Here is a 14,107-nt window from a genome sequence, read left to right as displayed (position 1 = left end):
TCCCCATGTGACAAGCTGTGCCTGACACATGGAAGGTAAACAATAACCATTTGCTGAAAAAAATGAGTGATTACTGAATCCTGGCAAAGCTATGGAGGTGTGAAGGAGACCAGCAGGTTTTAGAGAAACAAACAAAACAGACAAAGTGGGGACTGGAAATGTTAATTCTGAGGTTGGGTCAGTTGCAATATGATGGACTTCACTCACCAACGCCGACAGGCTAACGTGCTTGAGTCCAGAGAGACTCCCCACCCACACATCAGGGGGAGCGGAGACACGGAACGCCTTTCAGAGAAGCAGCACTAGAGAAAGGGGTGCAGGACGGCACCAATCAGGGGGAAGCGGATTAAAACGGGAGGGAGCATTGGCTAAGCAACACCCACGGAATAACGCACCTTGTAGTGACGGCATGCATATTTGGGGATTTTCGCTAAATTTTGTTGCTAAAAATAAATGCATTGAATCAGGAGAACTCGCCAAAAGCAGGCACGGCCCTGCAGAAACCAGACTCCTGCAAGCCAGGACTTCGAACTCATGGTTCACCCCTATCAGAAATAAAGGAGGCTGAAGACAATCGGTCTTGCTCATGAAGGAGTATGCACTGGTGGAGAGATAACAAAAGTCAATGGATTCATTATCATACCAGAGAAGAGAGTGCTAGAGGAGGACAGGAGAGAGGGCAAGTAATTTGGCTTAGGTGCCTTGGACAAGCCTTCTCCAAAGGAAGCGTTATCAGAGCTGGGTTTTGAAGGATAAGTAGGAGTTTGCCATTGGAGAAGAGGAGACAGGGCATACCATACAAAAGAAAGAGCACATGCAAAGGCAAAAGCTATGAGCAAGTACAAACTATCTGGAGACCAGTCAAGAAATTCAGTGGAAAGTGATTACAGGGTACAAGTGGGGGGAGAGGGCGTGGCTTTTTGCACCCAGCTGGACTTGGGGCACCTGAAACCGTAAGGCCTGTGTGTCAGGCTAAGGACTCTGGAGTTGATTCTGTACCTAACGCACAGCCAGAGGAGGTCTGCAAGCAGCAGGCGAGATGAACGGACCAACGTAGGGAAGGCTTTTCCCACTAAACATATAACAAGCCCTGGTGTTTTCTAATGACAGAATCCGCGACCCTTCAGCCATGGAACATTCTGCAGACATGTGCCGCTTTCCTTTATGGGAGGGCAAGAGGCAGGCACAAGTTGCTTACCTGCAGACACAGGCCAGCAACACTCATTGTCCAGATTCATTCTCTAGAACCCTCAGTATTGATGTCCCTCCCGCTGCAGGCCCTTAGGAAACCAACCTCCGGCACATCACACAGACAGCGTGGCGGGGGACCTCCCAGAAAACAGAATGAGGTGCGCTTCTGCTCCTGGAACTCTTGATGGATCAACCTGCCAGTTCGCAAACTACACATAAACGTGGTGGGTTCCACAGCAGCTCAGTCACCAAGGCCCCTGCAGAAATAGCATCCTGTTTAGTCAGTGCTACAAGAGAAATCCCTGCGATGCACGATCGTGCAGAAGAAAAATAATAACATCACCAGATTTTAAGCTACGAGCTGGGGCAAGATGCGTCAAAGGTCCCCGTGTCCCTGGAAATTCAGTGCTGTCCGAGAAAGGGACAGTGGGTGAAGAGTACGCTGCGCTATGCCCACCAAGATTCATGCAAAACGATGCAACAGACCAAGTAGGCGCCTTGTATGGAAGAGGTGGTCCTACGTAATAATGACAAACACTTGTGCAGTGCCTGCTGGATGTCAGACACCGTTTTGGGCATGTTATACATAGGACATCATTTGATCATCACAGTGAGGTAGGAACTATTATTATCCGCACTTTACAGATGAGGAAACTGAGGCACAGAGAGATTAAGTAAGTTGTCCAAGGTCACACAGCTCATAAGTAACAGAGCCGGCGTTGAAACCCAGTCTGGCTTTAGAGTTCATGGGCTAAACCACCATTGCCACAGCAAAGGACGAGGGCATTTCTTGAGCACAGAGACCTGAGCTTGAATCACAGCTACCTCCAGCTCTCCAGCTCTAAGTCTTTGCTAAGTTACTTAATTTTCTGAATCTTGATTTTCCCAACTGCAAAATGGAAACATTGCTAGTGCCTCTCTCAGAAGGTCTTGAACTCACTGAGCGCCCAGCACATGGCGGGCAGCCAGCAGACGTTTGCTAAATCCCAGGTTGAGAAGCCACCCGAAGGGCTCTCGCCGTGGCTGCTTACTCTTATTCAAGTGCTCACTCTTCCTAACATTAACCACTTCCCACAAAATGCCTGGTTTGACCCATTCGCCCTGCCCTCCAGTCACCGTGGACTGAACCTCCGCCTGACCCACCTGCGTGGACGGTTCTCAGGGTCAAAGCTGCAGATCCTGGAGTGTTTCTTGAGCGGTGGCTCCGCTCCCTGCTGCTCCCGCAGGAAAACCCCGCAGGACCGACATCTGGAACGACAGTGCGCCCCATGATGCAGCCAATCACCGCAGGCCTCTGGGCGATGTCGTTCTGTCACCAAGATGCGCTGAGATTCGCCGAGGGCCTAGCGGGGCTGGTTTAAAAGGACGGGCCACTCAACTTCAAAGTCAACACAAAACCATTTTTTCTGGACAGCCAGCGTTTCAAGACATTTTCAGTTTGTCAGCTTGAAAATATCTCCAAATTTAAAAATAATTTCCTGTTTTCAAAGTCAGCAATATTTATCAAGCCTCTAATAAGTACCTGCCACCATGCCAGGTACTGGAGCTAAAAGGATCAATAAGATGTGACCTCTGTCCTCAAGGAGCTTTTCATCTATTAGAGAGAGAGGCACGACGAAGGTCCATTCCGTGATTATAAGTGGTCTGAGGGCTTATAAACAGAATGCCTTGGGACTGGACAGGAAGGAGCGTTTTGGTCTGCCTGGGAGGGGTCCAGTCATGGGAGGCCCCACGTGCAGGCAATAGGACAGAAACATCGCCAAAGCTCAATGGTAAAAACATGAAGACACTGGCTGTAAGGAGCACAGAAGTCAGCCTGGACCAAGGAGAGGCATTTCTGAACGCTTGCGGAGATCCCGTCTGGGAACAGAATGCGAAGTGTGGGCAGACGCGGAGCCAGACAGTTCTCTGCGACATTTAGGTGCCCTACACCATACGCAAGGAGCTGTGGGACATAGATACTTATGATGTGTGGCACGTACAGATAGATACAGGGGTCTCATCCAACTTCTTTTTCCCAATAGAGCATCCCAATATTTACTCCTCCTGGTCCCAGAATGTTCGTAAGAGTCCCTTTGATAACCTTGTAGGCATCCAATCAACCTCCTTGCAGAGCTGAACAGGCCATCTCTGCCTTTGGTCTGCCTACCTCGTTCCCCGTCCTTGATGTCACAGCCACCTCTGATTCCCAAGCTTGCATTAGACTTGTAACATTCAGGTGTGAAAATGAAATGTCAAATTCTTCTCACTCCGTCTCAAAGAGAATGGTGAGACAGTTAGAAAGGACAAATTCCTCAGACTTAAATGTCTCTCACTTTTCAAAGACTCTTTCTAGAATTTCAAATACACTGGGCCTCCCTGGGCTCTAGTGGCTTTTACAGTTTACATTTCCATGTTGCAGCTGAAAGGTTGGGATTTGCGGTAAAAGCCTGCAAGAAGACAAAGTAACTAATATTTGCTCAATCCCTGATTATGTGCCTGAAACAGGCTAAATATTTGCAGCCCATTAAAATGCTGCAAGGTAAGGATGGTGATCTAAGTATTTCAGTAACTTACCCAGGATCACACAGCTTAAATGCAGAATTCAAACCAGAATAGTTGACTCCAAAGCATAGGTCCTTTCCATGACAACCTACGAGACCCCTTTAATGATACCTAAATGGGCCAACAGTGAGGCACTCGGAGTGATGCTATGCATGACACTGAACACACAATCCTCTCTTCAAGGCCCAGTTTAAGACTGTGGCTTGGGCAACTTAAGCTAATCTTGAGTGTGATAAGAGCAGCCCAATCATCATCTTCCAGTATTTGTCACAACAAGAATCTCCTAGAACACAGGTCAGCAAGCGACAGCCGGTGTGCCACATCTGCCGGCTGCCATGTTTGCAACAAGCTTTGATTTCACGCCACAATGGCAGAAGTGAGTAGTTGACAGAGCCACACAGCTTGAAAAACCTGAAATACTTGCTCTCTGTCCCTTTACAGGAGAGGTCAGCCAACCTCTGGGCGAGTAACATGATTCCATCGTCTACTAAACGCTGTTGGAAGCCAGAAGGTAACAAAGAGGTGGGGAGGGGGTCAGAATGATACAAAACCATCAATAAAACCATACTGAGAACGGTGATGGGTAATCTCGTCCACTGGACAGGGCTGGGGAGGGATGCCCAGATACCTGGAGAACACTATTTTGGGGGTGTCCGCGAGGTGTTTCTGGAAGGGACTAAAGCAGCCGACGGAGTAAAGAAGATCCGCTGGCAGCACAGCGGCTGGGCAACTCCACTCGCTCAAGGGCCCAAACGGGAAAAAGGGGAGGGGGGGTGAGTTCCCTCTGTCTCTCAGAGCTGGCACGTCCATCGTCCCCTGCCCTCGGACATCCGAGCTCCTGGTTCTTGGGCCTTCAGACTCAGACTGAATTCCACCACCTGGTTTCTGGTCTCCAGCTCGCAGGTGGCAGAGCACGGGACTTCTCAGCCTCCATGACCACGTGAGCCAATTCCCATGACAAATGTCCCCTTAAATATGTCTGTATATATCCTCTTGGCTCTGTTTCTCCGGAGAGCCCTGACTAATACAAGCACTGTCATATGCGCTCAGCATGTCTGCTCCTGTGCTCCAGGCTAGGCACCAGCGAGACAGGGACTCATCATTGGCGCCTGGGCACCTATGACTACCCGCCACTGGAGTAGGTTCTGGGAGAGTGACAAACCACACAGTCGGGTGAGTATGCATCCTTCATAATCTCCACTTCAAAGGATTTACAACTCCATGGGGTATACAAATTATGACAACACAGTGTAAGGAGGGCAGTAAGAAAGTCTAAAGACAGCAGGGTTCCAGGGGGAGGAGGCAGAGAGAAGCAACTAGCTCTTTCCATGGAAGATGCCGAAAGTTTCCCAGGGTGACACCTGAACGGGGTGCTAAAGCATGGTTTGCTGAGGGGAGAAGAAGAGAAAAGGTGTGCCAAGCAGAGAGCTGAGGTTGTGCAAAGGTCCTGAGGTAGGAAATCATGTAGCATGTTAAACCAACAGCACTGAGCCATCCTGTGGCTGGAGCAGACGAGACACTGAAGAGAGAACAGCAGAGGATGAAATTGCAACATGGTAAATTAAAGGGTGGGTTCACTTCTAACTGTATCAATCCTGGTTCAAATCCTGGAGGTAGGATCGTGGTCGGTGACTTCCATACCCACGTTTCAGAGTCAGTGTGAGAGCCCCAAGTGAAAATGCATTTAAAGCACTTAGCACAGTCCCTGCCATGTCATAAACACTGACTATTCACTTTTATGATGAGTAATGTCCTGCACACTAACCGCTCTTCACGAATTGCAACATTCGGCCTCCACAGACTCTGTAAATGGCAGAGAGAAAGTATCAGGAAACACGCAGCCGGATGAAATGTATCAACATAGGCTGCAGCGCAGAGTGTGTTCCACTTAAAAGAATGGGCTGAGCTCAAACCCAGGTACCACCCCTCCCCCTGTGTGGCCTGAGAGAGGTTACCTAACCTCTCTGCGCCTTTGTCTCCTGATCTGTAAACTGGAGATGACAACAAGAGCAGCCTCCTAAGCTGGTTGTGAGGACAAGATGATCATGTGACGCACTCAGCCCAAAGCCTGGTGTCTAAGGAGTGGTCAATAAATGCTGGCTATTCACTTCTCCTCAAGGCCATCATGACTGGAGTGAAAGGAGAATATGTTTTCTTTCTCACACTCTAGGAAGGCCCGATGGAGGAGGAAAGGCTTTTATTCATCTCTTGGCAAAGGCACTTTAGATTCTAGACATCTCTAGTAAAAGCAGAGAAAACTATTCACCCGGTGGGAGGCATCTACGAATCTGGAAACTTCTAAGTTCCAATCCAATTTTAAACACTCTGTCCATCATCTTTCCTGGAAACCACTGGGTTAGCAATGCAACAGTACTTCCTAGTCTGCATTTTGTTCTCAGAAATGCAGCAAAAAAACCTTGGCATGACCACCAAAACCACGGCAATCAACTAGAAGGGAGAGGAAGCTGCAGGACAAGAGTCCACGGGGGAAGGACCGAGGAGAGGAGAAAGCACTCGCCTGTGCCCGCGTTCCTGACCTCTCCCCACTCCCCGCTGTTGTCAACAACCTGTGAATATCAGGTCTGTCCCCAGGCTGGGGGGAATTACCCGCAGAGGCCCCTTTCATCAGCTAGGAAAGGCATCAATTAGAATACTGTTTGCTTGTTGGAAGACTATAATCCAGGCTGCTTTTCAAGCACCAACAGCTAAATAGGTGCTTATTTAAAAATCAATCTAAAAGTCAAGGTTTCCTTTTCAAATCCTTTCCATGAAGGAGCAATGGTGGTAGAATAGAGGGATAAAGCTTTGAGTGGTCCCAGCTGCTGAACACGCGTATCTCAAGGAGACTGCCACGGATTTCAGAGCATCGCAGATAGAAACGGGTTGTGAGAGGCGAACAACACGTAAAACAGCAAGATCGCCAGCCACTCAGAGGGGCCCACCACGAGAGTGAGGATGCCTGGTTCTCCTGACACCAATGAGCAAGAGGTTGCTCCCCAAGCCTGAGAGCCAGAGCCGAAGACAGCAGAGATAACTGCTTGGTAAAGGGGGAGATGGGGAGGGAACGGGAGAAAGATCAAACCTCCATGCCATGCACGCACACGTGCACACACAGGATGGATGCAGGTGTGCGCACACGCACAGGCGCGCACACACACACAGATCTTCCACCAGGCACAGATAAAAAGTAAAAGGGTCTAGGAAGATCCAGCAGGACTGATTTTGCTCCTGGAGCCGATCTTCTGCTTGGGGAGAACTAGCACGCTGATTTTCACCGTGAACCCACACTGATGTCAGGTGAGTTGGAATGCCCCTTTCACGTTCTGATCAAACACAGATTTGAACCTGTGAGCACAAACTCCAATGCCTACAGGCATCAGGGAGATCACATTAGTAAGTGCAGTGGGCCAGAAGTCAACAATAGGGGGCTCATGGGGACTGTGGCAAACTAGGCAGCCCCTGTCTAAAGGAAGTGCCACACTCAGCACCAGGAGTCTGTGACTGGGTAACACTGGACTCAGGGTTGTTCCATCTTTTGATTTTTGTTTTCTAAAGAAGCCAGAAACCTAGATCTTTGGGTGAAATATCCCACTTTTAAAATATTAGCCATTAACTCAAAATGAGTCTCAAAACTCTCCGGGCCAAACAAATCAAATCTGATCTCTGATGTAAACACATCCCTTCTCTCCACTGAGAAGTGTCCCATGACAGCAGGTTGTAACCCAGCCTATGACCCAAAATACCCTGGCCCGCAGGCATGCTTGGTTTGGCCCACACTATGGGTTTTATTTTGTTTTGTTGAAACTGAACTAAAATTTAAATTGAAGATATTGTGCATGAAATCTTGACTTCTGTTTCTCCCAAAGGACGAGCACTGGCAACACGGTGCACCCTCAACACCTGTGGGGACTGGATGGCGTTGAGTCACGGCCGCCCCCAGAGGACACACGCTCACTCTCAAGGTCACCAGTATTCCCACCAGGCCCCCTTCACGCACTGTCACACCTGCCCGGCCCCACTGGGCATCTGCCTTGCAGCCCCTGACAAATCCTCAGAGAGAGGAGAGGAACAGTCAAGAATGCTAGCCTAGGGGGCTGGCCCGGGGGCCAAGTGGTTAAGTGTGCGTGCTCCACTTCTGCAGCCCAGGGTTCGCAGGTTCAGATCCCAGGCGCAGACGTAGCACCGCTCATCAAGCCACACTGTGGTGGCGTCCCACCTAAAGTAGAGGAAGATTGGCAACAGATGTTAGCTCAGGGCCAATCTTCCTCACCAAAACAAACAAAAACAAGAATGCTGGCCTAGTGTAAAATTCCAGAGGGAGGGAAGACGTTTTAGAATAAGGCCATGAAGACGACTATGGCATTGCTTTATCCATAAGGATAAATATTTGCCTGGCAATGCGAGAAGCTAAAGTCCCCTGCACTGCTCACAGAAAGTGTGCTATGGGAATTTAAAACCAGAAGGGAAAATAAAGGTAACCGAGTGGAGCTACTTTTTACCCCTTGCAACTCATGGAACTTCTTAAGGTTGATTTAGAGCTTCATTTTGAAAACCTTCTCTTTTTTCCCGTCAGTTCATATTTCTCCCTTTTCCAAGGAAGTTACATCATGGGGAAGTCAAAAGAATGCAGGATGCCGAGTCAGGAGGCTTGCCCCAGGCAGGCTGTGTCCACCTGGTGAAAATCGAGGCACCCCCCGCCCCCCCAGTCTGACTTTTTTTGTCTTTAAAATGGGATGATGAGACCCTCTTCCGTCACAGAGGTACCGCGAGGATAGATGAAGCAGTGCACATGCCTAAGCACATTAGACTGTCACTGTCTGCCATGAGTTAGTTTTCATGTATCATCTTTTGCACCCCACACTCCAAACGCAGGCTCTATGAAGTCATGGGTTTGTTTTCTTCATCACTGTACCCCCCGTGCCTGGCAGATATTAGGCATTCAAGAAATAATTCTTAATTAAAAAATGAGGTGTGTGTACATAGATGACTGATAGATGGAACAAAAAGTAGATGAGAGAGAGAGAGAAGTGACAGATGAGTGAGTGAGTGAGCAGGAAAGACAGACAGACAAAATTATCACCACTAACACTCTCTATATCTCTCCTCTCCGGACACTGACCTAGAAAGTTTGGCCACCGTCTGCCAAACTCTTTTGGCTGCAATAACTAAAATCTTTATGTAACTTATATCCCACTCACTTGCCCTTGGGTGGACATACTCCTTCCGCAAGTGACTCTATGCTGAAAGGTCCCTGGTATTTCACTGAAGGAGACGAAGGCATTACGTGCCTCCCGGGTACCAGGTCAGGGAGGTAACTTCTCACCTCATCCTCACAACCCTGGGAGGGGGCATTGTTGTTGGTCCAGCTCACAGCACGAGAGGTGAGGCTCCGATTGGTTAATCAAGCTTCCAGAGACCACGCAGCTCTTAAGTGGTGGTGTCTGGTTTTCAACCTCGCCCTTCTACCCAAATCCAGAGAGATTCCCACATCCCTGACAGAATAGACTAGACGAGCCCGGGAAGGTCTTTGCATCATTCTGGGATTCTGGACTTGCTACTCAACACACCTGCTCTTCCTGGGCCCACTCTCTAACACAGCGGCCGATTAACACACCAGCCGTTAACCAGTCTGGTAACTTAGCTTTGAGCCAAGCCCTTGCCCCGACAATAGATACTGGGAGTGTGCAAGTCGGCCACGGTCCAGCCATTTCAAACTCCCCCTCCCAGCACTGCCCACTTGGCAAAGTAACATGGCTTTGTCTGAGTTGGCCACTGACTGGACTGGAACACAGCATCTGACTCAAAGAAGATACCTCCATAGGTTGGCCAACGATTACCATGAGGCTTCGTACAGAGGGCTCTGCCCACTAGGGGGCGATGGTACTTGGTTAAGCCAACAGGATGCTCTCTCTGCACTAGTCCAAGTAAATTCACTGAGAGACGCAGAGAAGACAACGGCCCACGCAGGGCTAAAAGGGACAAAGAAGATGGCCACAACCTTGAGCTGAGGATGCGTTCCAGTCCCGAGTCCTACTCACAGAGGGTGGAATTAACACCCAGGGAATCTCTCTGGTCAAAGCACTGACAACCCCTCTTGCTTCGATCTGATTTAGAATCTGGCTCATGTGCTCTCACACCAGCTCTAAGCCCCGTCTGAGTGGCCTCTATTTTAGGGACATTCAGGGAATCAGCATTTTCAGCCCCAGTCCAGGTCGAACAATGGCAAGCAGCAATCAGCTGCTCAGAACTGGGTCTTGACAAGCCGGACCCCTTAGAACAGCTTCTAAGCAGCGTCTATGGTTTTTCACCACGTCTTGGCCCACCGAACAGGAACATCTTTCCGAATGAATTCAGTGGAACGGAATCTCATGCCAGGATTTGTTTCCTTTTCACACGCACACACAAACAGGGTCTGCTTCCACGGAGCAAAATATAACTTTTAATAAGCTTACGGCCTCCGAAGCCCAGGGGCTATGGCCTTGCTCTCTGCTATTTCACAAAACATTTCACGCAGACTCCACTCTGCCATGCTCCAACAGCCCAGAGTGTTCACAAGTATGGCTGTGCTGCCCATCTCGGCTATTTATTTCTTCCCCTCTCTTCCATCCTTCCCCTTAAGCTATTTCTCTTCTTTTATGGCTAAGCTTTTTTCCAGGTAAGGGAGACAGCTGGCAGGATCAGAAGGTGGCCTCTCACAAGGTTACTCTGACCTCAAATAATACCGCGGCGAGTTCATGCACACGCAGCACTCAGCGGGAACTATCTTCTGATCTCTCGTTCTTCAGCAGAGAAGCGATTTCACCAAGATCTACGCTCATGGCCACGGAAGCTGCCCATATGGCAGGGTGCAAAAGAGGAACCCTCTGAATCTAGCATTCACCACGCATGGCTACATTATGCTCCCTCCATTTGCCTGTCCACCAAGCTAATGCCAATTTGAATCCCCAGCTCCAGTATCAATGTGCCGTCCCTATTCTAGGGGCAGTCAATGCTAGATGTCCCACAGAATTAAGCCAATGCTATGCACCAAGTTGGCAAAGGCAACTGTGATATTTTCAAACACTGGCTGGCACAGGCATGAGTAATGACAGGACTGCCTACTGGGGAAAACACACACGTGCATGTGTGCACACACGCACACACACACAAACACACAAAGGGTGTGGTTCAAATCTCAGCTTGGGTACGAAGCCCTGAATGGTCCTCAGCCTCTCTGCGCCTCTGCCTCCTTGTCCATGAGGCACTCCCGTTCTGCAGCAGGCACTGATAAGCCCTTTCGCACCCTCGCTGCCTTGCAGCTCTGCAAATCACCTCCAGCCCAGGTCGACTGCTGAGCTCCAGGCCACCGAGTCCAGCTGCCAGTGGGCACCTCCCTTTCATGTCCCAACATGTCCTCAACAGAATTCATCATCTTCCCCTACAGATCTGTTCATCCTTCTGTGTCTCCTGCATCACTAACTGGGACCTTCTTCTACCCAGTCGCCTGAGCCAGAAGTCAGCCTGGAAGCTGCACTCTCCTTCACCGAGTGCTTAGAATCATCCTCATTTCTTGACCCCTCCCCTTCTTTCCATCCCGGCTTCTGCGTCTCTAATTCAATCCAGGCCATCACCTGTGCTAGTTTTCAAACTGTTCTTCCTGAATCTTTTCTTGCCCCCAACTAATCCATTCTCCAGCCCCACACAGCTAGAGTAATTTTTATAAACATTCCAATCTGAGCAAGTCGCGCCCCTGCTTAGAATCTTCAGCAACTCAGTACTGCCGTCAACCTGAGAGACTCATCTGTTTACGTACTGCGGCTTAGGAAACCCTTCATCGTCTGATCTTCCTCATCCCCCTGCAGCCTCACTCTGAGCTCCTCCTCCTTGCTTTTAAGATCCAGGCACAATGAATGTCTTTCTGTCTCCTGAATGCACCCTTCAGAGCCCACATTCCTTCTCTCTGCCTGCACACTCCATGTCTCTCCCCCAGCCACATGCCCTCATCTGGCTAACTCCTCCGCGTCCTTCTGGTAATTGCCTCGGACAGTGCTGTCCTGTCCATGCCCGTACCCCAGGACCCACCACAGTGCCCGGCGCTAAAGAAATATTTGGTAAATGCATGAATAACTCGGCACTCAAAGGTCTGACCAGAGGTGGCAGGAAAATGTCTGCTCTGGACCCCGAGGGCCTTGGTTGGGTTTAAACTTCCCAACATTATCCTCACAATCCGCTTGAAGCATGCTGGGAGGAGACTGGAGAGCTGGCCATCAGGTGGCATTTCCTATTGCCTGGGCTGTCTTCCATCCTGGAGAAGCAGCTGAGCAGAAAGCAAAACAGCCGTAGAAATCACAAGTTGTTGCAACTTCCCCAAAGGCCAGTTTTTCCTCTAAACCTGCTGTTTCCTCGCAGAACTTCCAGGTCTCAGATGACCTTGCCGGAGGCCGAGGTCGGAGCAGCCTTCTTATCAGGCAGCTGCTACCCCGAGCGTGCTGCTGCTCTCAGATGCATGTGATGCAGAGGCCAGAGGGCAGCGTGCAGGAAGTGGGCACAGCAGGTGGAGGAGATAGGCCCTTCCACTCCCACGCTCCCTCCTGGGCACCCAGCTGCCTGTCCCTGTCCCAATATGCATTTCACGACCCAACAGACTAGCCCTTCCCTGTGTCCAGACGACCTGCCCCTTTGGTTCACCATTTTTCACAGTCAGCTTCCTCCCTGGCTTTTGCTTGAGTTAAGTCTCTCAGCAGATGCCTGTGGATGCCTCACCCTCAGCGTCCTCCTCACACAAGCTGGCCTTGCAAGTGACAGCATCTCCGAAAGTCAACAAGATGTGCTCCCCGGCCCACTCCCCTCACATGCACCCCTCTCCAATGAGATCTTCCAAAAGAGAACAGACACTACCAGTGTGGACTCTGGAGTCAGCAGCACCTGGGCTTCAAATCCGGCCTCTTCCAATTGCTGAAGCGGTCACTCAAAATCTCTGAATCCCACTTTCCTCTGTTGTGAAGTGAGAAAGATAGTATCTACCGCAGAGGATGGCTCTGAGGATTAAATTAATAACAGAAAGTGTGTGTGGCTGGCACACGGCAACCACGCACTAAGCAGTATACTTGGGGACTGACTACTACCCCAGTGGAGCCCCGCAGTGACGTGAGGTCAGAGGCACAAAGGAGGCGCTTCAGAAACATTTGCTGAATGAGTGAGCCCTGCCTTCTCTTTAGAATGAGAAATGGAGGGCAGCTCACAAGAGCTGGCTCCCTCCCGCCCCTAGCTGGGTCTCCGCGTCCAGCAGACGTGGACAAACTGCTCTAGCTGACAAGTGCACCTCTCAGAGCGGCTCCCCACCCCCGCACCCTATTCCTGGAGATCCCAAACCCTCCTGGCTGATCTAGCAATCAGTATGATTGCAGCTGCACTGTCAAGGACAAGGCTATCCAATGTGGTGGCCACGTGTGACTTTTTAAATTTAAAAGTAAACTTTCTAAAATTAAATAAAAGTAAAAGCTCTCAGCCACATGCACTAGACACACTGCAAGCGCTCAACAGTCGCCTGTGACTAGCGGCCATCATCTTGGAGGGCACAGAGAACATCTCCATCATCACAGACAGTTGTATTCAGTGGCGGGTGCAGGGCATCTGAGTTGATGGTAGCTACAGAATGACGCACAATGATTACCTGCTTGTAATTAAGAGCAAGACGTGGCTGCAGGAAATCCACCCAAGCGGGTTCTGACCAGACTCTGGTTTCCCCAGGATCTGTGCCTCGCCCCAGGCTGGCCCCGGCTTTGACCTGGCTCTTTCCGACTCTAGTGTCTTACGTGGAGACCAGCGCACATGCATTCACTCCACTGGCAAGGCACGGTCACCCTCCCCAGCCTGGCTCAGCCTCTGCGTTTCGCGCACTCCTGCTCGGAGCCCCGCCTCAGGGCGGCGCTGCACTCTCTCCCCTCGTCTCTGACTCAGCACCCCCGGGCTGCCCCCACCTGCCTCCTCAGCCTCTACCAAGCCCTCTTTTTGGGAAGGTCAGTGCCGGGGGCTGAATGTGTCCCCTAAACTCGTATGCTGGAGCCCTAGCGCCCTGTAATCAGAATGTGACTGTCTTTGGACACAGAGCTTTTAAAGAAGTAATTCAGCTTATGGGGTCCTTAGGGTGGGTTCTAATCCAATACGACTGGTGTCCTTATAGGAGGAGATTAGGACACTGAGAGACACACCCCAGAGACGCACAAGCACAGAGGAAAGGCCACGGTGAGGACACAGCAAGAAGATGGCCAGCCGCAAGCCAATGGAGAAAGCAGCCCTGCCGGCACCTTGGTGTCAGGCTTCCGGCCTCCAGAGCTGTGAGACAAGGAGTTCCCGCTGTTTCCGCCCCTAGTCTGTGGTACTTGTTACGGCA

At 50.3% G+C, this 14,107-nt stretch overlaps 1 long non-coding RNA gene and 1 pseudogene across 1 annotated transcript in view; one reads left to right on the top strand and one right to left on the bottom strand.

The window, feature by feature from the left end:
• LOC139074891 (uncharacterized) overlaps positions 1 to 14,107 on the top strand; it is a 258,563-nt gene that overhangs the window by 146,650 nt on the left and 97,806 nt on the right. The gene's annotated exons all lie outside the window — the stretch shown is intronic.
• LOC103544068 (heparan sulfate glucosamine 3-O-sulfotransferase 4-like) overlaps positions 1 to 14,107 on the bottom strand; it is an 85,232-nt pseudogene that overhangs the window by 4,348 nt on the left and 66,777 nt on the right.

The sequence above is a fragment of the Equus przewalskii genome, chromosome 12 (assembly GCF_037783145.1).
Source record: "Equus przewalskii isolate Varuska chromosome 12, EquPr2, whole genome shotgun sequence".
Lineage (NCBI taxonomy): Eukaryota > Metazoa > Chordata > Mammalia > Perissodactyla > Equidae > Equus > Equus przewalskii.
Note: the sequence above shows the minus strand (reverse complement) of the source record. Positions and strands in the feature narration are given on the sequence as shown.